At 42.2% G+C, this 26,130-nt stretch overlaps 1 protein-coding gene across 5 annotated transcripts in view; it reads left to right on the top strand.

Annotated features, from left to right (window-relative positions):
• Ddr (discoidin domain-containing receptor 2) overlaps positions 1-26,130 on the top strand; it is a 224,286-nt gene that overhangs the window by 44,904 nt on the left and 153,252 nt on the right. For 4 of the 5 annotated variants that reach the window (XM_072021834.1, XM_072021835.1, XM_072021832.1 and 1 more), the window contains one exon: positions 2,885-2,950. The exons of the other annotated variant lie outside the window; for it this stretch is intronic. The gene's annotated coding sequence lies outside the window, so the exon portion shown is untranslated. The remainder of the gene's footprint in view (positions 1-2,884; positions 2,951-26,130) is intronic. 5 annotated transcript variants of the gene reach the window in all.

Here is a 26,130-nt window from a genome sequence, read left to right as displayed (position 1 = left end):
GTGATTTCGCTCCCAAGATCTCTCGTGCTCTCGCGACCAACGTTATGTCTGAGATCTTTATGACTCGACGTAAAGGCAAACGACCTCGTCGTCACTCTCTCCGGCTGTTCGGCCGGAAAGAGAGGCCGAAAGGTGGAGGGCCGCGTGAAAGAGGAAACGCTAGTCGGCGAAGGAAATAAAGCATTTCGCGAGGCGACTGAATGTAGAAGGAGAGGGGCAGAGGGGATGGGCGCATAATTTTCGTTTCTTCTGCGGCCGTATTTCGCGGAGACAATGCCGCCTGGGAACCGCAATCCTGGATGCAACCGACCCAGAAAACACGTCTGGGATTACTGTACAACGATAGCTTGCTTTTCTACCATGCCTATTTGTCTCTGCGGCTACGCGTCCACACTTTCGTCCGGCCATGTCTGCACGGAGGAACTGAACGACGTGAAACAAAAGTGCGAGATGGTTTCTTTTTCATAGTACGAAGAGACATAGAGAGAGAGAGAGAGAAGAAAGTTAAGGACGAGCGATTAGACATAGCCAGCAGACGTTACCGCGAGAGCGTGATTCTGGATTGGACGGGCAGATTAAGTTCTTCCATGTATATACTTTGTGATTATCCCGTGAAATCATGGTTGGAGACGATTAGTGTTTTTATAGCCATAATATTGTCATTAAAATACTGCGTTATACGAACGTTCGCGTCTTAAACGAGTTTAAAGTGGAATTTCTTATGATGAAAAGAAGTTAATAATTTCCAGGAAATGGGAATTGGAAAGATCTAAATTATGTATCGTACTTAAAAATGTATTTTATTATGTAACAGGAATTTCTACTTTGTTGTTTATGTTAGGTGGCTGGATTAACCTGTGATTAAAGATAGATTAGGTCTACCTGTAATTTCCAGGAACTACCGATTTAATTTGACGTTGATAGTCGTGCCAGATGTAGACCTCGATCGTGCAGTATCTACTCCGTTACGACAGTGAATGTACGAACTCACAGTGCATTTGCCTCGATCGAATATCTGGGAGGTTCGTTTTAATTAACATCACGTCTCTACGTAATAGTGAAAAATGGAATATTCCGTTAATTGAACGATTCGAAATAGGAAGAGGCAAGATAAACGTCGTTCAAAGCACGTCAACCTCTAACCGACGTTCACATATCGATTCCCTATGGAATCTCTTTGGCGGAGATTGCCTGGATCGTCCGGTTGAATGCGCGGGAACCGAACTACGGAAGATGGGAAACTTCCGAATGCGGACGGGGTCCAGGTCGAAGTTTCTTGTTAAATTTGTAAGGCTAGAAACTTTTTCTATTATTAAATTCGCGACGTAGGTTATCCAGCGACCCCCTTAACTCTTATTCCGATAGAAGCTGGAAGCCAATCGCGTTATTCCGCGAATTAAACGCGATCCTTCGACATATTCCACGGTGGTATTCGGAAAACTGGAAAAGTTGCTCCTGCAGTGCGAAAAACTTTGTATAGAAGCTAGATATTCTCAATAATAATAAGAAATGATTGTTAACGATAAATTATCGTTATTATCTTTGTTCTATCGGGTCGTTGAGAAAGTTCGTAGCGTTGCTGAAAATCGATACTTGGAACTTCTATCGAATAATGAAATACTGGTAACTCAGAATTGGTCAATATACAGGGAACCGTCTTGAACGAAATAACGTCGGACATCATGCTAGGAGCTTAGCTGCAGCTTTACAAGTACTTTCGAAAAAAAACTTTTACAAATCTTCTTAAAACATTTTTTACAAACATCTTTACAATTTCACAAAAGATCGAATATGTTGAAGCTTCCTCAAGATCAATAAAAGTATGTTAAATTAAAAACTACTTCAGAAAATTTATTTCTTAAAAAATCGAAATATTATTTAATGAAGTAATCGCGAAACTACTCGAATAGGTATTGAAATTATTATTCAACAAAGTGCTAATCTTGTGGAAATATATTGTCTTAAAATTTTTCTTTAATTTTTAGAACTTCCAATACTATAAAGCAATGTACGTATATATATATATATGATGCTGGTATAATAAGAAGTAAGGAAATATAAAAATCTCCATGTTTCTCTGCCACGATATTTCAATACGAATAAGATCCGCGGCATTCCGCGCTGAGTTCGCGGAACTAACCTCGCAATGTAACGCCGTGTCATCGAATGAATTCGTTATTAGACTAAATAACTCTCCAGCGAACCGAAGGGACAGACAGGCGAATAGACGAAGCCATCCACAAAGTTACTCGATGAATCCGCTAGGAATAGTTTGTCAGTGTCTTCGTCAAATTTCCAACCAGTCGCGATACAATCTCGCTCCCGTTTTCGCATTAAATCAGACGTAGGTTGGTACGCGAGCGTATTTGCACGACCTCGCCGCGCGGTTCGGTGCCGTCGCATCTCGCGACGTCTACGAATTCCTTAAGCGAAATATTATACAGCAAAGCAGCCATGGTACAGGCGGATATGCGCGCCAGACCTGTGTTTTATTGCTGGCACGCTTGGATAAATATGCGGACGCCTCCACCACGACCTCCTACTCGGCCGTAAAAATGATAAAGAAGGGTATCGGCTGGCCGATCGGACTGAAATGTAGAAATACATACGGAAACGCGCTGTCGCGAACGCGGTTACCTCTTCCGTTCGTCCTCGAATCAATATTGAATCCTTTTCCACCGTCACGACCGATTTCAAGCTTCTTATCGCGTCGTTTCCGCCGCGAATCGTTTTCCCCGCGTTTGTACTTATAGGCAATTTTGCACACGATCGTCTAGATATCGAATTTATCTATTCGAGTAGTAGGAAGCGTAGATCTTTACACGGAACAGCTTCGAGCTTACTAGAATTAACTTATCGCTTCTGGTTTCACGTGTGCTTGCAGGCTTTCCAATCACAGACGAAGATGCAGTGAAACGTTGGACGCGCCGAGACACATCCCCCACGATCGGTGAGTACTTTTTTCTATCCAATCGTGTCTTTTCATTCGTATTACCCTTAAGTCGCGAACCCGCCGCGTTGGAAAGCAATTGACTGTCTCAATCGAAATCGAGTTCGGACGGTGATATCGTTGACGGTGGCTTAAAAATTTCTAAGCCCCTGGAACCGAAGATTCGTGGCTTCCTACGAAAAGTCCCCGAAACTTTCCCGGCACGAGACGTTCTCGACCGCGATGATTTCCAAGCGTGGAATATTATTCGGTCGAGCGAGCTGTGATCGGCCCACCGTCTGCACAGGGCGTCTCTCATGAATTTCATAAAGTTTCATCCGTCCTGTACATTGGAAGTTTCACGAGGCCCGTGAAAATTGGCGCCTTTCGACGCTCGCCTAAAGCTCCGTCCAAATCGAAATCTAAGCTGCGGCATCAATATACGGCGGCTCGTACTATAAATCCTGGTCGCTTTTCTCGCTGGGAAATGGGGTTACGAGATGCGGCTGCCGCGACCGACCAATCCAATCAACTTACCTGAGAGACTTATGACAGGAATTTCATAAAACGAGGAAGAAAGGGCAGCTTTAGGCAACGACGAACGACTACGATAATTCAGACGATTTTCAGCTTTTTGCTACTTCCCCACCTTATTTCTTGTTCGTCAGCCTTTAAACTATATTCTTAATCGATTTTCAAAGGTTTTATCTACGCGACCACTCCATTACTCGGTCAAAGATGTGCCCTCGTATAGTTCCAGCAGCCAAGAACACCCGTTTCATCGAGCCTATTAATTTAATTTCAAACGCGACCGAGCTATAAACGTTCGCTAGTCATCGTGCGTCCATCTGTGTCTGTCCCGGGCTCCGTGTAAAATTCATTCCCCCTTTATAACAATAACGACCCTCCGTTCTCTGTGTTCGCTCGCTGAATCATTCATGTTGTCGAGGGGGTCAGGTTTGTGGAGTGTTCGTCAGCTACCGTGCGATTAACGTGCATTAGCCAAGGCATCTTCGCATCCCCGAAGAGGGCAGAAGTGGCCTTACAGGGAACAAGGAAGCTTCGAAACGCGCTCCCACCACGCTACTGTATCCCATTGTCGCTTTACCTCGTTTCTCCGCCTCGCCGTTAATAGAAACGTGTCCGTACATTTAATTTTTCTTTCATTATCGTCAGATATCGTAGCTACTAGGTTCGTTGTTTTTATTAAAACCCCATCCCTCCGCCTTTTCATTTTGCAGAGCTCGGATATTGCAGAAACTCGCGACAATTTTGTATTACGAACGAGTAACTTATTCCTCTTCCTAACAATATCTCGGATAGAGTTCTGGAGAGATTCGATCAAAAGATCGAGAATGCTAGTCGACGAAAACGAAACACGGTTAGAAAAGCAATAGAAGGAACAACTGGCCGGAGCTTAAATACGAAATTGAAACGAAAACGCCATACTGTATCCCATACGCGAAGGAAGAAAGAAACAGAAGCCGATTAAACGCTTTGTTTTCTTCCACCCTCTCAGCTCTTACCCTTTTCTTCTCCGCTCGCCTCTTACATTCTGCTCGAGAAAATCCAGTCGATGCTGGTAGAGTCCAGGCACAGGCAGAAATCCGCGGAAGCGAAGGCAAGAGTAAGTCCGTTGCGAGAATGCGTAAGCGAATTACTGAAGTTTCTCGGCGAAGAGGCTCGGATCCGAGGGTAAAAATCCTTTGAGCGCCTTCGTCGAGGCTCCGACATCGGGATGATCGACGAGGGAGTTGGGGAATGCTCGATCTTCGTTACTAGTGGAGACGCATTAATTCGTGATAATACGATCGTCAGACTTCAGCCACTGAGTTCAGTGACAGTGATTTCGTAATGTTTAATTGGCTAGCGAATTGATCGATTCGTGTTTTAACGTCTTTGATACGGCGCTTGTTCGCCGCGTAGTGTCACTTTACGATAACCATAATACTAAATCGGACGATATGTAATAATTATTTGAACTGAGAAATTACACAAGAACTAACAAACTACGTATGCGTAATGAAGTGCCGTAACGACCAAACGGGAAAACGTATACAATCGATTAAAAATAATAGTAGGCTGTACCTACATTTTTGGGAATTGACGAGTTTAACCGATCATCGGACGTAGAGACGTCTTCGGCGACTGTCGACTAGACGCTCGTAGCGAAGAAGTTAAGGAACGTTCTTCGATTGCTCTATGGAATAACTCGAAAGAGATTCGAGATTACCATGGCCCGAGCTATTGACTTCTTCCTACTCGTCGGAATAAACTACGTTTTTCGACGGTAGCTTCTTTGTATCGAGGACGCGCGCGCTGCTGTGAGTTCCCAGGATTTCTTGCTGTCGCAGTGATACACAATCTTGACCGTATAAATTCGTTCGTATCCCTTTCCCTCGGGCTCGTTCTGCCGAACGTAGGGCGTGGTTCAAGGGAAATACGATCGAATGGCATACAACGATGAAACCGTTTCCTTCTTCCGATCCTGCAATCGAAACGAGCTCGGCCTGCTCTTCGTCGAATCGAAACAACGATTACGCGGACGCTGTTGCTTCATTGCAGAAACTCGCTGCTATTTTGCGACGAAAGCCTCGAACGTATAGTTTCGTATCGACGCGGTTGTTATCAGAAATAATAAGGTCGTAGCCAACGGCGGGTATCCCATGGGAATCGGTTTGTTTGACGTGGTTCCACGACGATTCACCCACCCACTGACCGAACAACGCGTCACCACTTGACCGACTTTTCCGATTATTTCTGATAACCTTGTTCATCTTCTAGTTCTGCTCGTCTAGTTTCTCCGATAATATTTCGCAGGGTATTTCGATATTGGAATATATATCGAAAATGTATCTAGATATTGCGTTGAAAGATGGAAGAGCAAATTGCAAACTATTGCGGTTTATTAGATAATTAGAAAAATTGGAGGAATAACCAATGGAGATCTGGCAAACGGTACGTTTAGCTTTGGTACAGGTGAAATATGCAGATGCCGCGTTTGTATGCATATGCAACAGTGGCCACAGTATAAATACCATATTGTGGGAAAATATTTAATGACGTATCGACAAATGTGAACCGCGCGAGGATTACACAGGGCTCTGCGGCACATCGGTTTCCATTCCACGTTACCACTGATTGGTAATGTTTAATGTTTAACCAAAAAACGGTTAACTACATTTGTAACATCGCGCATCGTCGTTATACGATAGCAGCATTCGAGAAGGACGACCTTTTTACATAAATTTTCGATCATTTCAATATTACAATTGAACAATATTAGCATCTGTTGACAGTTATAATTACAAAAGTGTAAAAATGTTTAGATTCAGTTCGTATTTCTTAAATTCTTATCATTAGGATTCAACAATTTAAAGAATATAAAATACGTATATTTTACGGAATTTTGTTATAAAAAGACGAAAGCTTCGAAGTGGTAAAATAAAAGCTTACTTGATCCATTTATAAAATGTTGTATAATAAAACTATATTATGCATACGTTATCGACTATAAATAGATCTTGTATAAATGCGCGATGCTGAATGACTTTTGACATCTTTTTAAAAGAATGAGAACGAACTCGTTAGACAGTCTAATTTTTCTCAAAAATATCTATTGTTCTTACATTTTGTTAGGAAAGATGGAAATAAAGGTAAAAGTATTACGCCTGTTAAACCGCACGAAGTATGCAATTACACCAATAAGGATGGCTCTGTCTTAAAATCGGCATCGAGCGGAAGGAAGGAGAGTGGGGCGCAAGATTCTAGCGTCGAAGGCGTTAAGCTAAGCCGTAATCGTCTTATTCCGTGTTAAATCTCTTCTTCGCCCGGCCTTCCGTTCCTCGAAAGCGCTTCCGACTACAGTGCCGACGATATGACTTGGCGCTATTGTCTCGAGCTTACAGGCACGGCTACACGCTTATAAGCCGCTGGCTTCGGAATGCAAGGATTAAAAGCCCGTCTTGCTTTCTTTGAGGAGAACCTCCGACGGCATGGTTGAAATGCTCCGCTGCCGTAATGTCACTACGACCGACGACAAAATAAATCAAGAATTCGCGACCAGCGTACGCATCGTTTCACTGGTCTCTCTCATTTTTTTCTTTTTACCTTATTTCTACTGAATTTCATATTCTTCTTTTCAAAGGGTCCCAGGAATTTTACAAAAACACTGCTCGGATTCAATTAGAGGAATTGTCATGTCATTGAGTGGAATACTTTTTTTTAATTCCGCTTTCAAAGCGGAAAAAAGATTTCAAGGAAAGCTACGTGGAATATTTTTCGAGGTTTTTGTGGAAATATTTCTCGACTTTGTAAGAATATTACGTTGATATTGTAGTGCATTTTAATATAATTAATTTTGTAATATAATTTCAATGTAATTCTATCAATTAACTATTTGTGGAAGAGTATTCATAAAGCGGCGTTCAAAATCGTACGCATTATTCGGTAGTAGTTCTTACGCTAATGTGCTACGATAATCTACGTTATTTCATCAAACGCTTTGTACAGCGTTTATACGAGAATTTTATTTGCCATATATATCATATTCTTGAAACGTTTTATGATTATCATATATTACGTTGAAATAAATTTTGGATACTACGAATGACCCGTAGTGCGGATAGTCGGTCGGTCGTCAAACTTTTCTGTGTATCGGTATGGCCGTATGATTTAACGGAACGGGCAAAGCGTTTAACAAAACGGAGAAGATATCGTACAAGATGGACTGGGCATTCGAATTTTTACGCAAAGGAAACGTTTCACTTTGCCAAACCAGATTCGATATCACGGATATCGGACTAACACAGTGCAATTGGGGCGTCTAGCGTTCGAACTCTTATATAGGTTCCATGGAATTTTACGGCTTCGAGTATGCTCATATTTTCCACCGGTTCAGACATTCTTGCGTGTTTTATGACGACTGACGAGACGACAGCTATAGCGAATAATAACGAGGAAAAGGTCAAGAAATTCCGATAACGCGATTCGAGTCTCGGAATTCCGCGTGGAATAAAAATCCGATCCAATTCGAGGTTTACGATCTCGCGATCCTATTCCTTCGTAAAAGCGTTGACGATAAATAATTTTGAACACATTCCATCGTCAAGAAAATCAAGATCCCTTTGTTATATTTCCATGATAAAAGGGATTATTCCTGGAGAATATTCCTGGCGTACTACGGGTCTAAGAAAGCTCGATCGACGTCTCGAGATCGCTCAACGTCTTCCGCATTATCAATTTAAAGCTACCTTTCTCTCATCTTCTATTCTATCGCAAATTCTATTTCCACGCTGATTTGTCTTCTCCATTCAGGCGGACGCACGGCTTCGTAGCGCAAAAGTATCTCGCGCATCCCCATAGACCTCGGTGAAAGAAACTGTTTCTTCGGCCGGGAGGGAAAAATAAATATTTGTTTCGCGGAAGTAGCGCGTAACCGTGAAAACAATCGATCCGAGCGACGAAACCGAAACGCCGAACGGATTTGGACGGATCGAAGCTACGGATTCTGTCGTTGAAATCGACGATCTTCGAACGTAATCTGGAATGGTCCTCTTTAGGATCGTTTCTATGCGCGCGTCGCAAGGTCGTTCACCGAAAGATTCTGCTGATTCTTCCTGGACTACTTTGCTGAGGGGAATAATGCCGTCCTCCACGAACGAAAACACGATCCTGCTTCACTCGAACCGATTCGTTGACCGATTATTAGCCGGTCTGGCGAACCATTCACCTCGACATGGCTGCCGCTTCGCTTCTATTCTATACATCGAACGTCTTTATGCACCGCGACATAAACTTCCATGGAGGACGGAAAGAAGAGCGGAAAGTGCTGTCGAGAATGCCAAAAACCTTTCGTTGGCAGAGTGCATGGACAACAGAATATCGGCTCGGTGGCTTTAGCGGTCTACGATCACCGGTTAAGAGGGAAAACGACACGAGGCTTTCCATGTCGAGTGTCGTGTTTCGTGCTGTTACGTATAGAAACTGGAAAAATTCTTTTTCAAGTTTCTGTGCAGGAGGAATTTTAGCCAAGTATTTATTAAAAATTTGTGCTAACTCTTTTACATTCCGCACTTGAGGTATGCATACCGTGAGAATTCTTGGGAGTCCTTGGCTAACTATACTGTTCGTGTAAATACGTCCTCTGACCTGACCTCCATTGTCTCAGCGTTTATGACAATTAATGTAGCTTTGAACGGAAGCTCTCAGAGTACCGTGGCTACACCTTGTGCAACTCTATTAGGCTGCTGTCCCCAATTCCTAGCTATCAGTAGGTGACAAGCGGAGCAAATTACAATTTTGTCTTTTCATCGGTTTATTCGACTAGACCCGATTCTCGTGGTTGTAAAGAAATTGTTTACCTCGGCCTTGTTTTTAGTTTGAGCTTGAGCGATCTATCAGAAAGAACTCTTTTAGCGTTTAAGCTGTATCGATAAGCGTCTTTCCTTTCTCTTCATTCCGTTCAACCTCGTTTTCTCTTTCATTTACAGCACCACAAATACATCGACTTCTATAATGCTATAGCTTTCGAAAGAGTATATAAAGTAACAAATAAGATTTTACAGCGTATAGCTAGCTGGCCGAACGTTGAACGTAGATCGGTTAACGAGAAACGCGTAAAATACGGCTGACAGTGGCAACTTAGAAGGCGCTAATATCTAAGCGGGGTGTATTCGCAGAATATAGTAGGCGATAGCGGAGAAGCTGGCTAATAACGTGGAAGATTACACTGGCCGCTTTTGGCAACGCGCGTACTTTCCCCACGAAGCGATCACCCCATGGATCGAATAGCCTAGATTCCCCTACCTCCTATTTTACCACCATCGTTGGCTCTCCGTGGCGAGATAAATTTTACAAATCGCCCGCGGCTCGATGTTACACGATCCTGCGTTTTACCACGTTATTATATTATACCCTCCGCCGCGCCGGACCGGCTGTAACGCAAGACAAACACATACGTCCCTGACAAATGAATTTTATTACACGATTTCTGGGATTTGCACGACATTAATTAAATCCAGACTTTACGGATGGAACGAGTATCTTCCGCTCCAATTCGAATCTTCCTTTTCACATCTTGTTCCGGATCCCTTGGCGCGTTTATTTTAAAGTTACTTTTCCAGCAACGGATTACCGGATAATACGATTCTCAACGTTTAACGAATAAAACTTCTTTTCAAAGATATTTCATAATCCCCGATGTTAATAAAAATGACGACTTTTAGTGGAACTCCGGACAGATGATAGAAACGATCTCAGAAATGGAAAACAAACACTCTCGGAGGAAATACACAGGCTCGAAAAGGTATTCGTATGCTTGTAGGCACTTTGCAATTTCGTTAATACTTTTACGAGTGCATTTACGAATGAACGAACACGTTCTGGTATATAGAAATTACGAGATATTCAATGCAAGTGTATATTTCGCAAAGATAGATATGATATTTAAGTATCAATTATCCATCCTATTGTTAGATCTCAATGTGCAGTCGTACCGTATTTAACACTTACAATGTACTGAAGATAGCTATTCATGCTTTAAACTAATTTTTATATTGAATATTATGTTTGCAATAAACGTCTTGTAATTTCTATATACATGGCAGATTGGTTTTAAATTCTACCAATATAATCACGTCGTATCTCGCTAGAGTATAGTACTAGTGGAACGTCGAAATCAACGTATACAATATGGACGTAAAATTTTCTATGGTAAGTGTTCGAATACTTTCGTGAACCGTCAATTTGGCATTCGAATTTCTGCCATTATAGAAAATGCAATCCTCTGAAAACGAGTGGAAGGCGGCCAGAACAACGAAGAAAACGAACGCCGCGAACTTGACGCGAATTCCGACAAACTGGTGACTGGATTTCTCCAGTCGAAATTCGCCTGTCCGAGCTTCGTGCTTGTTAGTCTAATTACTTGTAAGTGGAGTTGCGGCCGTAACGAACCAACCGACCGGCTGCTCCAAAACTTCTCGACGAGTAAACACGCTCGGCGCCGCAATATTATTCGGCCGATCCCTACTCACCACAACCCCCTTTCCACCCCTGTTCGTTTTCCTCTCGTCTCCCTGCGTGTAGCGTCCCTCTTTTTCTTCATTCACCCTCCGAGCTTCGCGAGCAATCTTCTTTGCGCAACCAGCAATTTTCCCCGACCGCGGGCGAACGACTTCTTCGAACAAGTTTTCATAAGAAGCAATTTCGCGGCAGGGGTAACTGCTTCCAATGCATTATACTTCCTCGTTACAATACTTTCCATCAGTTCACGAAATTCTATTTCTGGTTCATGATAAATAAATCAATTTAATCGGGCTGGTTTGTTACCCGCCGCGCAGATTGCTCTTTTTGCTGAATTTCGTCTCTGATTTGTGCGTTATTTTGCACGTTTGTTGTATTTCTGCCCTACAAGAATTATATTCGTGATTTATGAAATTCGTACAAGCACTTTTTAACTCTCGACAACTGCTAATATCTGAATTTTGTGAGTTTCCTGGTATATTTTCTTGTCAAATTTTTATTCGCAATATCCTCGTTTCGTCTATAATTTCAAATATTCTCAAGCCTCGCCATTCGCATTTAAATCTTCGTTCTTCCCTCTCAAATATTTTTTAGTATAAAGCTAATGGAACTGAAACTTTTCGTACGTGCTTTTACTCGAAAGCATTTATACTCGAAACTAAAATTTCTCACACGTGTAACACGATGATATTAGTTAACTCGTCCACGTTCTGATTCCGAAAACAGAGGGCAGAATTCCCATTGTGCTTTATAAAGTTATTGTTAGCTTAAGCAACGCAGAGTTATATGAACTGACACGGAGCAGACGGTACTTTTTTTTTCGCAGCAACAGCGTAACGCTGCACCTCGTGCCCGATGAATTCCCATATATCGTAATCAGCTTAGGAACGGATGCACGAGCGTTCATTCGAGCGTGTCTCATAGTATTTGCCCGCAGTAAACTTACACGGGAACGACGATGGGCTGAATGCACGTCGCCGTCACAAAGGGAAAAGAAGCGCGACTAGCGAACCCCCTGTGAAAACAGCCTCGCGGAAAAATTTGTTTATTCCGGTATACGGCCGTACGAGAAGAAGCTTCGTCTTCTGGCGACGTTGAATCACGTTGTGTACACTGTCTCGGTAAATTTCGCTAGCATTTCGCGTAAACATAATTAACCTGCAATAATTTCGCTCGCGGTGGAAATTCGTGTTTCACCATACCTTTCGCGGTCGATAGTGTGTCACGTCATTTGAAATTATTTCTCATTCCCTCTGCGTTCGAATTAATCTTGTAACAAATTAAACAGATCGAACCGAAAGATTTTTGAGTCACATATGTATATCTTTGTGGTACACGTTTGAGAATAGCTTTTGCCAAAAGTGAATTTCAGTTCAAACGAACGTTACGTTTTAACTGTGTTGCTTTTTCATGTGTCTATGTTTTAATAGTCTATTAAATAGTATAATAATGATTATGGTTGAATACAGGGATTATACGGCTATTATATAACTTTCGACTCGAATGATCCATTCACTATTCTCTGTCTCCCTCTCTGCCTCCCTCTTTCTCTCTCTCTCTCTCTCTCTTAAAAGCTTCACACGCACATCACACAGTCTTGTTAGACGTAGATAAATTTTCATGCATTCTACTTTGTGTGTGAGTTCTCCGAATAAATCTTTACTCATTATCGATACCTCGGTATAAACAGCCGCTCAGTTCATTATCATTTCATATGAATCTTTTACGCGAATCCTCTCTTCCGCTCAAATTTCCGCAAAATTTTCGCTCAAAATTATGGCACCATATGTACCTTAACAAGCAACGAACGTATTAACTCTCCGTTAGCTTTACGTTATACATTCGCAACCTGTGTGAATCAGAACCGAGTATGATACACACATCGGTTGGTTTAGATGCATCGCGTCGCGTTGCAGATGAACATCGCGTGTATTTAGTAAAGAAAACGAAGGGAATTTGAGCGTTCGATCGCGAAAGCAGCGAAGCAGCCACGAGCAAAGCTTATCGCTGGAATAAACTTCAAAGTCGCTTAATGGCAAAACTAATTACAGACGGCGTTCCGCGCACGGTCGCACAGCAGTGTACAGCTGCCGGGATTAGCGTGACGTGCTTTTCGTGTCCCCTTTTACGGCCGGCACGCAGTTCTCGATGATAACATGGTCGCTTTCGAGTTTCGAGGCTTGAAAATTGAAAAACTTACGGCCGCGTTTTCTGCTTGAGCTTAATGCGTCCAGGAAGTAGCCGGTAAGCACGAGTGCTTTCGTGACATCGGTAACCTGACTTTTCTTTTTCGTTCTTTCGTTCTTTCAAACTTAACCATTTTTCCTCTTAAAGTCGTCTATTAAATGGGAAGATTAATTTCTGAATAATTAATCGCCCCGTAAAAGGTTATTATGTCAGACATTAGGTATATAAGGTATATATTCGAGTTCTTCTTTCGACGAAACGTCGTTTCGTTCCTCGCAGTATGCTCGTCGTTAATCCATTGTAAAAAAGTTTCTCGATGTTATCACGATGCAGGTCCCGATTCTATGCACGCTTTCATTAATACCAATAAAAACACCCTCGCCCTCGTGTTGGATTTTTTTCACGCGGTTAGTCGAAACACGCACATTCTTGGAATTCTTATTTTCCAAACGAACCCTTGATCGTATTTAGCGCTCGTACAAGTCATTCACACCAGTGGCGCTAACGAGCTCGACATACGTAGCGAAATTTTCTCCCGAATCCTGTTGGCATATTTTCTCATCGCGTTGTATTAACGGAGTCGCGAAATAATTGCTTAGCACGGTGAAGTGACCACGATGAAAATTTTAAGTGGAATTTAACCATATAACCGTGGTCGGTGCAACGCTCCCTCTGTATTTTCAATTTTGCAATTTTCAACGGTGTCCCTTATTGAAACGTTAATTAATCTCCTCTACCCTTCGATCATCCTTCGTGCGTTTACTTTTCAGCGTCAACGTAAACAATTTTATTAAAAGAGCAAATTAATATTCTTTAATCCCGAATAATTAGTCGAGTAATCCGACGTCCCCTTTTAAGCCACGTTTCATCCGAACGATCGTCGAGATAAGAAAGTAATTTTTTCACCATCGTTCCAGGGAAAAATTGCGGATAATTTCGGGTGTACCAAGACACAAAAACTTTCAGTGGAATTAACCTAATTACTTTCAAACGTGAGGGCCGTTAAACTGCGACGTTGCGCGTACCGGAGTAATCCTAACGTTTCGGGGAACGACGCTGTTAAAATCACTGTTCTGGAATGCGACTGCGTTCTGCCTCGCGAGAAACGTTTACCGCCAGACCGGCGATGTATGTAGCAGCGTATAAGACGTCAGCGGCGTGCACCGGCTACCCCCGCCGCCATGAGCTTCGTTACAATTTATTCCATGCTCGTCCTTTGTAATTAAAAAAGCCCCGATTCATTAGGAGCGTCGCCTTAGAATTTAATTGCTTCGCCGATGGAATTTCTTCCGGTGGAATAACAAACCACCGGCTGAAAGAGAATTTTAACGGAACGCTGCGGCGGATTTCCGGAATTACGTTTGTAATTCAACCCGCCTGGGAGATGCTGGCTGCGCGGAACGAGGAAACGTTAGAGACGTCTTCGACGAAAATACCAGTTCTCGTCGAATTACGATGTAAATATCCGAATGCTACACTGTTCAGTTCTTCATCGGAAGTGCTAGGAAATGCAGGAATTATGTCTTTACATAGTCTACTTCAACGTTTCCCAAACATTATTTCAAAAGTTATTTCTAGCTCAGTCGGTACCTGTTGGAATACATCAGAGTGTCATATATCGACGCAATACGATTCATTAAAAGATAAGAATATTTTGTGACCTGCAGACTCGATCGAGATGATGTGCGAAATGATAGTTTATTCGTAGAAGTCATTCATATACATTATAGAAAGCGTATACTCACGTAGAAGTTATAGTTTTCTTCTTTTTTTCTTTTTCATTTTAATAATTACTTTGTAAATGCGTGTAATGTAATTCTTGTGTTAAGCAGTGTAACATTTTCTTTTCATGTTTACTAATGTATTTCCTTCTATCGCTGATCGCTCAATCTTCCAAGCAATTATAAAGAGAAATTTTAGCAATACCCATAAATAACAAAGTATCAAGTCCTTAGAACTGAAACCAAAAACTATCGTCTCACGTGTAAACTCGTAGCTCGCCTATAATCGATTGCACGCGGCATCGTAGCCAGCTGCACGTTTGTTCCAATTACATCCCCGGACCATTACGGCGTACATGCTATTATAGTATACGCAATAAACTCTCGAGGCAATGCTGAATATTTATTACTATGGCGCGTGTTTACGTTGCACAATGGCACGGGGACCAGGCAAAGACGGCATCATAGAGGATTTCTACTCATTGCGACTGTATTCTAATCTAAGAAGACGAGCGCCGAGTGAAACGGAGACGGCTGTTTGGAAGACGCGAATCGCTTAATTGGAGAACGCGTCGTGTCACTCGAAAGACAAGTAACTTGGATTCGTTGATATGACCCAGTGCGCAGAGGGAAGCAATCGAGTTACGTTAGTTACGTCGAATTCAGGCTGCCACAATGGATGAACCGAAGGCTCGTACGTCCCGTGGAAACGAGTGCGCCAGGCTATAAAGAGTATCTTTACGTTTGCTGGAACTGGCGCGACCTGATCCGCTGTAATGAGAGACTTTAGAAGCCTATGTGTACCTGTCTCCTCTGTACACACACGAACGGAACACAATTATTGTCGACAAAAGTTCTCTCTCGGTTTACTTTGCAAGTTATGTTCCTTCGAGAGAACCTGTTCACCGTGCCAGAACCACGTGCTCTTTACCCGAGGAGGAATTTAGTGTTCATACGATGGAATCGATCGTGGAAAAGCAACGGCGGCTAAAAAATTCACTTTTATTGCTTGCTTGGTTGTTGGATCGCTGAATTATTACTGAGGATTTATCGCTTTGAAATGGTAGAAAATTGTGTTGTGCGTGTGGTCTGTCGAGAGAACAAAAGAGTCTGAATCAGAGGATTAATAAGTTTAGCGTTCAAACGTTGAAATGAAATCATTTCAACGTATAAATAACACGAGCGGGAGATGAAAAATTCAAAGCAGTATAATTAAGTATCATTGGATAAATCAATGGTACTTTTCTGGATGACATTTTATAACGGTATTGTAAAGGAACGTTTTATATCGGATTAATATATTGGGTAAAAATAGGGAGAGTGAGGGTAGATACCGTAACGTTAAATGGTAATTAAATATCAGATTAACAAATGATCCTTCTACGGCAGCGGCGGAGGAAGAAATGTAAAGGGTGTAATTGAAGCCGATCCGACACGAATCGGCTTTCACGAATTCCCCTCTTTTTTCCTCTACAGTGGATTAATTAATCCACATCGTGGCTCTTTCATTATCGCAACGTCGGGACACGGTATACATAAATTACGTGTCGTGCCAGAGCGACAATGTCCAACGCCATTTTTCTGTTCACTAGCAGCTTGTCACAGTACGCATATACAGGGTGATACAGTAACTATTATTGGTTTTATATACTGCAAACCGTAGAGATAACGAGTTAACTTTTATAAAGTTGAAATTAAAAAAAACGAAATACGATAGATTTGTATGTGAATGTTCTAACAATAGCTCAATTAAATACTATTGGATTCCGTGTTGGATTTCATATGGGAATTTCTGGAAACGAGGGTGCCGATTGTTAGTGAAACAAATACCAACCCAAATACTCTCGATGTACTGAAACAAATGCGTAACATTAATAAAATAGTTTTCATCACGATAAAGACACTTTTCTTCATAAAGCAGATTTTGTATAAACAGCTTTTATTTTAATTATATATACATATAGCAATTACGAAATTTCAATAACATTTAATATGCTTGTGTACGATTTTATGAAAGCAGTAGCAGACTACAATTAAGAATTGAGAGATAAGTAAACCGAATAAGGATAGATCGCTGTAAGGGGAAATGGACAGTCTACGATGAAACATTGTTCGCAGCGTAACCAATTTAGACTGTAACTCTTTTTTGATAATCTTAAATGTATGTAAATCGTTTAATTAACGATTTCAAGTAGAATACGAATCCTCAAAATATCTACAAAAACTATCTCAATTAAAATTTTGGAACTAAGAAAGCTTTCTTATCTTTTCATAAAATTCGGCGATATATATAATACGATATGTCATTGACATTTTTCATTCTCTTCCAAGCCTTTTCCATTTAATGAAACAACCCGTACACGATCTCGATGCCATCGCGTGTATTAGGAAAAGTCGTTAATTATGTTGGCGGATGGATTTTGTGGCTGACAGACCGGTCTTTCCAGCGTAATAATGTTTTAAAAAACGACTATTTCGCGAGTTTGCATGGTAATAAAGAAGCACGACATGTTTACGAATAAATATCGAAACGTCGAATCCCGCTCGTCCACTGACGATTTCGACTTTGCATCAAAACGAGCGAAGCGTCAAATGAGTGGTCGGTATTTTCACGAACGATGAGTCGTATTTAATCGCCAGTAGTGAAACCTTCGTACAATAACGCGATTGCTGGCGACACACAGGCACGCGCCATTTGTGGCAAGCAACAATAAAGTAATCGATGCGGATTTTTGCTGATAACGATCCTTACCTATCTGCAACGTGAATGTTGAATGGCCACGAGTGACCCAATAGTCAAGCGCTTTATCAATATGATTCGAACAAACAAAGTGTCGCTTTTGTGAATTAGCCTCGAAATTTTAAAGTTGAAAACGCAATGGTTTTTATTGCGTATAATAGGATTATATGGAAAAAATTCTAACGTTTGAAATTCGTTGCTCGTGAAAAACAAAAAGATCAGCCAAAAAGAGCGCCGTTAAAAATACTTCCTATGTTTTTCCTATCGCGACATTTCGTTTATCGATCGATCTGTAAAATGGTTTCTAGAGAGGCTCGTGGTTATTTGTGTTCGAAGGAGACGCATTTTGAACCAAAAAGATCGCCACGAAAGATGACGCCCCGCTTCATTAAAGACGCGTTGGAAGCGCGCGTACAAGAGACGGACTGGCGCAGCAACAAAAAAGAAGAGCAAGGGAAAAGGAAAAAGAAGTGCGACGTCCAACTTTGAAACTCAAATAAGGTACTTAACAAGTGTCGGAGCGGTTTCGAGGTTGGAAAGATGGACGAAAGAGAGTTTTCCTCCCGAAAGCTTCAGAGCGCACCAAGTTTCTTCGCTGTACTCAACTTTGTATCGTGGTGCAAAAAGTGCCCGCTAATTTTGTCCCTCGGCTTGTACGTATGCATAAAACGCAGCCGAAAGTTCTCGACCAGGAATACCGATGCTCGTTGTGGTAAACTTCATGGACAGTCGAGTTTTATACTAGAGTATACTAGAGCTTTTGTATTTTTGTAATTTTTTGTATCCATCGTGAAATAGAAGAATGTCATTCGGAGTCACTTCTTTCGTTTGTGTCTTTTGCATTACAATTTTTTAATCAATAATATTAGAAAGTATCGACAAGTTACAACTACGCGACCTTATTTCTTTGACTGTTTTCTCAATGCTGAATGGTAACAATAATTTCTTCTCATAACGCACGTAAGCCGCGTAAATTGAACGAAAATCGGTTATATGTAGCAACCAGACGTAATCGAAATGATTCGTTTCGTGTGAACGAACGAACTGAATATTACATATGGCAGCGATAAAAGGAAGGAACGGAAACGAACAGGGGAAAAAAGCCGTGTATTTTAAGCGAAAACACGTATTTACTATCGCGGAGTAACGGGTACACGCGATAGTTGCGAGTCGACGAGTTTTCGGTTAAAAATATGCGGCCAATTTACCAGGGAAATTGTTCCATGAGAATTTCATAAATCACCGGCCAAATATCAATTACGTCGCGATGCATTTCCACGAGGAGCAGGAGCAAGCGAGGGAGCAGAGAAAAAGGAAGATGTAGTAGAAGGAAAAGAGAAAAGGAGAGAGAGAGAGAGAGAGAGAGAGCTGTTAAAAAGTGGAACTACGCAACGATTAGCGTAAATGGCTCTCCCTCTGTTTCCCAAGCCTGTAACCGGGTTATTTTTCTCAGTTTATACACGTCACCGTGCAGAAAGCCGAGGAAAACGCTCTCTTGCCAGTCGATACACGCGTACCATGAACGGCCCGAGTTTCAGAACAATGTCTTTCCTGGAAGCGGCGAGCTTCATTGCGAGAACAACGTCGAGGTAGCTCTTTAATCACGCCCAGCTGCACCGTCAGGGAGAGAGGGGCGGAAGTTTCTAGTTAAACAATACGAGAGGTTGAAACTACCCTTTCCGCGTTCGTTGTTCGCAGCCGTAACTAAATTTTAATAAACTTTCGATCGAATGGAATCCTAGGCAAACTCTATATAATCCTCTCGATTCTTCGCCTGTGGCCCGAGGAGACTCGCCTCGAATTATTTTTTACGATCGATTCACCTTTAAAACTCTGGCAAGCTCGCGCGGCTAATGGTTTCTCGATAAAAATTAATAACCGGCGATACTCGTATCAGCTACAGACGCGTTTGCAGAAACCGAAGAGCCGACCCGAGCCTTCGAAGCTTTAAAGAAGATATTCGTGCAGAGACTAGTTCCTCGAGTATTTTCGATATCCGGCGAACTGATTCGTACCACGTGAAATTTCCAGTGGATTACCAATCGATTACCAGTCGATTACCAGTCGATTACCACTCCAAACCTCGAATCATCGAATATTTCGTATTTCCGTTCCATCTCGTTCTGTTTCATACGCGATAGTTTTCAACATAATTAACATACCACTCGAAGCGAAAGGATTATACAGCAGGGTTGAGGGATTTGCACGCATACTATACGAAGTAACACACGGTCGAAACAATGTACAGGTACGTACATATCAGTGACTCGCAGGCCTTTAAAGACGAACACGCATTGCGAAGCGGCGGAATCCCGAAGTCGAAACTCACTTTGACGAGGAAGTTAAGCACGAGGAACTTGCGCTCCGCTCGTCTTCGTAATTTGACAAGCGGAATTCATGGCACGCGGCACACAAGGAAAAATCCAGCCAGAGGGTTGGGTCGGTTCCGTGAACACGCGAGAACTTCCATTGCTTCTACAGGTAATTGACGAACTGCTCGGCAACGATTTTGGATAAAATATCGAGGCTCGTTGAATCTCGCCTGCTGCATCATCCAATTTCGTAATACTTACCTCGATTTTCCAACCGAATTTCCAACCACATTTCCACTCGACTACGTTCCAGGCGATGCCCTCTTTAAACGATACGCGTTACTCCCCGAAGAAAAGTCCGATTCAGGTTTTTAAGCGGCTGTAACCAGCGAGAAAGAAGAGAAAGACGATTTCTGCGCTGAAGTTCCCCGGAGGTGGCTTTATCTTCGTGGATCAACGTGACCCAACGAGCGGATCGTGATCTCTGAACGGATCGCCTGACGGTATAGAGGGTTACACCTGGTGAAACGACTCTCCAAGTGTTTGCTCGTTCGAAATCGTTGAACGTGAATGCCGGTACGGTTGTCGACGCTGGTTTGTGTGGTCACGTGGCAAACAATGAAAATCGGAAGTTCGTAGGATCTGTGAAAAGTTTGGTATATCGATCGCTCTCTCCGTGGTATAAATTGGCTTTTCGTGCGGAATGTGTAGAAGTGAATTTTCGAATTTATCTTTAGGCTATAAGTAAGAATCCGAGGGGCAGTTACGGTTTTACGGAGAAGGAATAAATCTCGTAAGGAGGTCGAGAGGATCGAAATAACAAGTAGCCGGATTGCTACATAGGTGAAATAGAGTTGGTGCAACATTTCTGTAAGAGGGGAGGAAGGGAGGAAGAATTGGTCGATCCAATTGTCCGACCGAGATTCGAAAGCCTGGCTCCTTCGTTTATTGCCCCTACAGATTGAACTCGCTGGGTCAAGAAATCTCCTCTTTATACCTAATAATCGATAACGTTTGCTGTCTATAAAACCTGTCGGCGTACGACCAAAAAATGCACGTCGATTTTACAATTACATGGTCTGTAAAACTTGGTTCGAATGTTAGGCTTGGAAAAAGAAAACCTTGCGCGGATCCGGTTACTTCGTTCGTTCGAAAGATTCGTCGAACGAGCATGAAATTCAACCTTTCTACAGGTTCAATAAATTCAGCTTGACGATCTCTTTTTTCTATTGCGTAGCAAACAACACGGAATATCCGATTAACCGCAAGCTATAGCGAGCGCAAGAACCGAAACAGCGAGTCGATGTTAATTGGCAGAGGCGAGCAGAATAATTTCCAACTAAAGATACAAACCAGCGTTCAGTGAACCGATAAACCGTGTCGCGAAACCACCCTGCTGGACACAAAGGATCTTTTTCGCAGGGGCGGCTATCGCCTCACCATGGAAACAAAGTGTACAACTTGCACGCACAAACCCACGAACGCACCTGTCCAACACACACACACACACGTAACACGAGGCGACGCAACGACTCGCATCGAGCGTGTCATACAGAGGGAGAGGCGTGTGAGAACGACGTTGACGAACTGTGAAGAATCCGATTCTCGGGGGTGATAATCGATTATAACTAGTTAGCCCGTCACGCCGCGCCGGCGGCCAACTGATGTGCGATAAACACATCACCCAATTACTTGCGGTGAATCGGGTTGCGTTCACGGCACGCAACGCCGTCAACCAACACACAACACGCGCGCAAAGACGAAGCAAACGGTTTCGTAAGTATATACACGTCAATGCGCTTGGCCGTTCGGGGATACTTTCGTACAAAGCACACGCCCGAGCATGGATCGGGAACAAGCTGTAGCGAAAGCTCGTTTCATCCTGCGATGTTGCATCCACAGTCGTGCAAAGCGGAGCTTTGCTCGCTTATCGCTAGACGATGGTACAAGCGTATACAGGCGTTCGGTGGACCGTGGTTTCGCATTGTCGCATCGTCGTAGGCCGTTGAATCGCGCCCGCATCGTCTGGTCGAGTGCGTGCGAACACGAAAATTGAATTTCCCGCGCTGCCAGGGCGGAAAAAAGGAGGGGCCGTACGTCGCATGCAAAAAGTTTCACCGGATGCTCTGCCGACTTTCACCGGCCACGTTTCTCCCTTTTCCTCTTTTTCTTCCATTGTTCTCTCTCTACCTAGCGTTCCACCAGTCTCTGTTTTCTCGCGCGTTTTACGTACGTCCTCTGTCGACCGCCCTTTCTATATCCATCGCCCACCCATTTCCACCCTTCTGAATTTTCACCCTTCCGCGGGAGTGTCGGATAACTTTCGGCTGGTTGGAAATTTGATTCGAGAAACGCGTTGTGACGTTTCGCGCTGATGATAGGCCGGGAAATAGCCGATGCAGAAGAGAGATTTCTGCGTGTGGTTATTCGGAAAATTCGTGGAACTCGGTGCAACTTCGTGTCGATGTAAAAGCAATCCTTTTTAGTTTCAATTATATTTATCATTAAAGTTTGAATAGCATGTGATTCTCTGTAACTTTCTACGATGACGATATTAATCCTCTTTATGAAATAGCGTCCCTTAATGCAATGAGTAGAATGTTCTCATCTGTAATGCGGTAAATTGCCACGAAAAAAAAATGATGCGATCGTTGGAAACTGATTTTTCTAAGGAATAATAAATGAAGGAATAATAAAAAACTAACATTACGTAGAGATATTACGATCACGATTATGATATTAGAAAGTCGTATAATTTTAAAGACAACACTGCGAAAGTTTTTCTTTTCTCTTTAGAAAATTGGGGCTCGCAGAAGCATAATCGTGCAACGCGCGGAAACATTGATTCGAAAGCAACGCCCAGTCGATTTGCATGCGTCACTCGGCCCCTCTTTCACTCTCTCTCGTTCCCTCTTCTCGTAGGTCGAGACCCATTTACGGGACGTAGACTTGCAACCTATTATCGACGGGCTGATTCGCCGATGTTATTGCTCTTAAATGGCCTTGGACATGCCGCTGGTTTTTAAGAAATCTAAAAGCTTTCGTTCTCTGATACGCGTGGGTGGATTAATCGACCGTTCTTGCGCTTCGAGTGTCATATTTTATTCTGGACTTTTGAGTGCTGCGGTTTTGGAGTGCTGCTATATTCATCGACCATTTCCCGACTACTTTTACAATTCCTGTTTTTGTTGGCGGAATTTTAAACGTATAACTTTAAACTTGCTCGAGATTCTGGGAACTCGATGTTTTCAAATGTAAGTTAATTTTAAAAAAACCCAATTCTGTGAGCAACAGAGTATTTTATTTAGTAATGAATCATAATGAATCAAGAGGCGGTTCGTGCTAAATTCATGCTGCGCGCCGTGTACCATGCGTCATAGGTTGAAATGCGTCATTTGGAGATAAGACAAACGTAATGGACGGGTGCGCCACGGAAAGTTTAGTATTAGCGGATAGTTTGTAAGGGGATAGACTTTTCTCCCGCCACTCACGGGGACAGCTTGAAATGCGAATAACCTGTCCGTACTTCGCAAACAGAATACCGAATTTACATATTTAAATGTTTGATGGTATTCCAAAGTTGGATCGAGGATGATTCGGCAGTATAGGCTTTTGCAGCTTGTGCTTTGATGCATGACTCAATTTCAAATGTTGGCTAAAGTAGTTCGAGTTAAAAGCACATTTAATTAAATAAAGTGACGACCGTCGTTATTTAAATTTCTAAAAATTATATGCTATACGACGATAGACATTATATGTATGTATATGTATAAAAGTAATAATAGAACATTTGCTATACATATATTTAAACCTTTAAATCCAATATACTAATGCAAGATTTTTACGAATAATGAAAATGCAAAGTAATGCGACACAAGGGAAGTAAAGATGCCTGTCACCACTTCTATTTCATGGATTCTCGTGGGATCCGATTAGGACACCACCCCGAGCTCGGTTAGCGTCACCCAGAAGTTGTGGGATTCGCCTGGTGTCACCCTAAATTGTAGGATTTGGCTAGCCCAGATTCGTAGGTCTCGATTGGCGCCATCGAGGAATCCTGGGATTTGACAGATTGACGCGATCTAGACCACAACATACGTCCCTTTTCTAACTCTCATACAGCGTAATAGAATTGATAATGTATCTAGTAGAATTGTATGCATCGCTTGGAGCCTGTAAAATATTTGACGATTATTGATATTTTTTAGTTCAATTGCTATCTTCATTTTACAATATCTTTTACACAATCAGAATCTTAAAGCGTCTGCTCTTCGTTTCTGGTTCAATACACGTGACAACTCGAGATTATATAAACTGTCAAAAATATAACCAAAAGTTTCGAATCACTTTCTCAATTGCTGTATCTGTATCGAGTCTTTCAATAATTTTGTTATTAATCGTAACTCGATGCTATAGATATCAATAATGATTTTCTCGCTTCAATGAATTTCCAAGAGAAAGATTGTTTCGTTCACTCGCGGAGAGACGCGATCGCGAAGAAGCACGTCAACGGGAATCGTAAATTCCCGTTACGATTAGACAAACGACGCCGCGAAATGATCGATCCCCTATTTCGGTTAGGATAATAGAGGTAGTTGAATTGAATATGACACTGATATAACAAATTATAAGTAACAGTTTATTCCAACAACTTTGTAATGAATATAGTTACACTTGCGCGTATGTATAAGTAAAGTAGATAACTGATTTAAATGTGGAAACCCGGTCAAAGGTGTTGACCGTTCGAAAGAATCAGTGCCGTTCGGTGACGATGCTGTGGCGGAGAAAAGCTAGGGATGGGTGTGTCTAGCGCACGGAACCATCGGATTTGTTGATGACAATTTTGGCTAGGAAAGTGAGGGCAATAGACATTGCTTCTGATTGGATAATAGACGGCTGGTGGACTAGGAAGGGTCTTAGCCGCCCTCGAGAGAAATTCGCTAACGGAAGATACTGAATGTGAGAGAAACCAACTTTCCCGTATCTTCTCGTAGTAGACAATAAACTATTCAGTGAAAGAATATTTGGTCGGTCTGTAAGACCTTAAATAGAAAATGCCTGGGATTCGTGGAAGGTACTTGAGACTATTGAGGGTACGCAGTAAGGATGTGAAGACATCTGGTTGCCATCCTGCTCGCGACGTGTGGCCCGGTCTAGGTAGAGAGTCGGCCGACGTAACAAAGATTCTTTAATACTAGAAATACCACAATGATTGGTTCTACAATTTTATAAATATGCCAACTCTCGTTTAAAGATCATGGTCCCAGATGGTTTAATAATACCAAAAATGTACTACATAACATGGAATTCCTTCCGTAAGAAATCAATAAATTAATAAATATAAAAATATTCTATTATTACTTATTTTTTAAAGACCAATCGCTTTGGCTGGTTTTGGTAGAAATAGCTTCGTGTTAACTATCGGTATTTCTAGTGTTAAATTGATAGAATTCAGAATTCTTGTGTCCTATAGAACACCCATTTCGAGACTTTTTACGTCCCCGTCTCTTCAAAGCGGCTGCCTGTTCCATACCTCACAGAACCAACAATCTTCCCGTAAATCAAGAATTAAAAGTTGGTGCAAATCAATCTTGAGCACTCGCGATCCAATGAAAGGTTGAGTCGAGGACGTAGATCGAAATCGATAACAGAATCCCGCTCGGTTAATCTCGGGATGATTTGCTCGCAACCGGAGACAACTTTTATCCACGAGTTTCTGGTTACACAGAAGTTTCTACTTTCTTCCGCGAGATGTGCCTAATCTCCGGCTGTCTGTCAGGAATCGACGCGAAGCGGCGTAAATTTCTCCAGTCTCCTTTTGGAAAGCAGGAAATGAGATTACTTAATCCACGTTGTTTCAGCATCGAGACCAACCGTGAAAATGAAATATTCCGCGTTACCGCGGTATAGAACGGGAGCTTGAATGTTCGTCGACACCGTTCGTGTTAATCTAATCCTGGCTGAAAGTAATTTTAGCGGTGGACGGTTAATTTGCCGCGACGCGTATTCTTCGCAGCAGTTTCGCTACAGTGCGGTACGCCGAGAGAAAAAAACGCCGCGTTTTACCGGCATCTGCAGACCGATGTTTTTTTATGTTTGTCCAGCGGTTTCGTTGAAACATCGAGGTTAACGAAACGATTGATAACGTGTTGATAAAATTACTTTTCGGAGTTGAACGACAACGATTTCCTCGAAACGAACGATATAATAGATGATATA

This window comes from Bombus fervidus, chromosome 2 (assembly GCF_041682495.2).
Source record: "Bombus fervidus isolate BK054 chromosome 2, iyBomFerv1, whole genome shotgun sequence".
Lineage (NCBI taxonomy): Eukaryota > Metazoa > Arthropoda > Insecta > Hymenoptera > Apidae > Bombus > Bombus fervidus.
The sequence above is the reverse complement of the archived record's forward strand: the minus strand, read 5'-3'. Positions and strand labels throughout refer to the sequence as shown.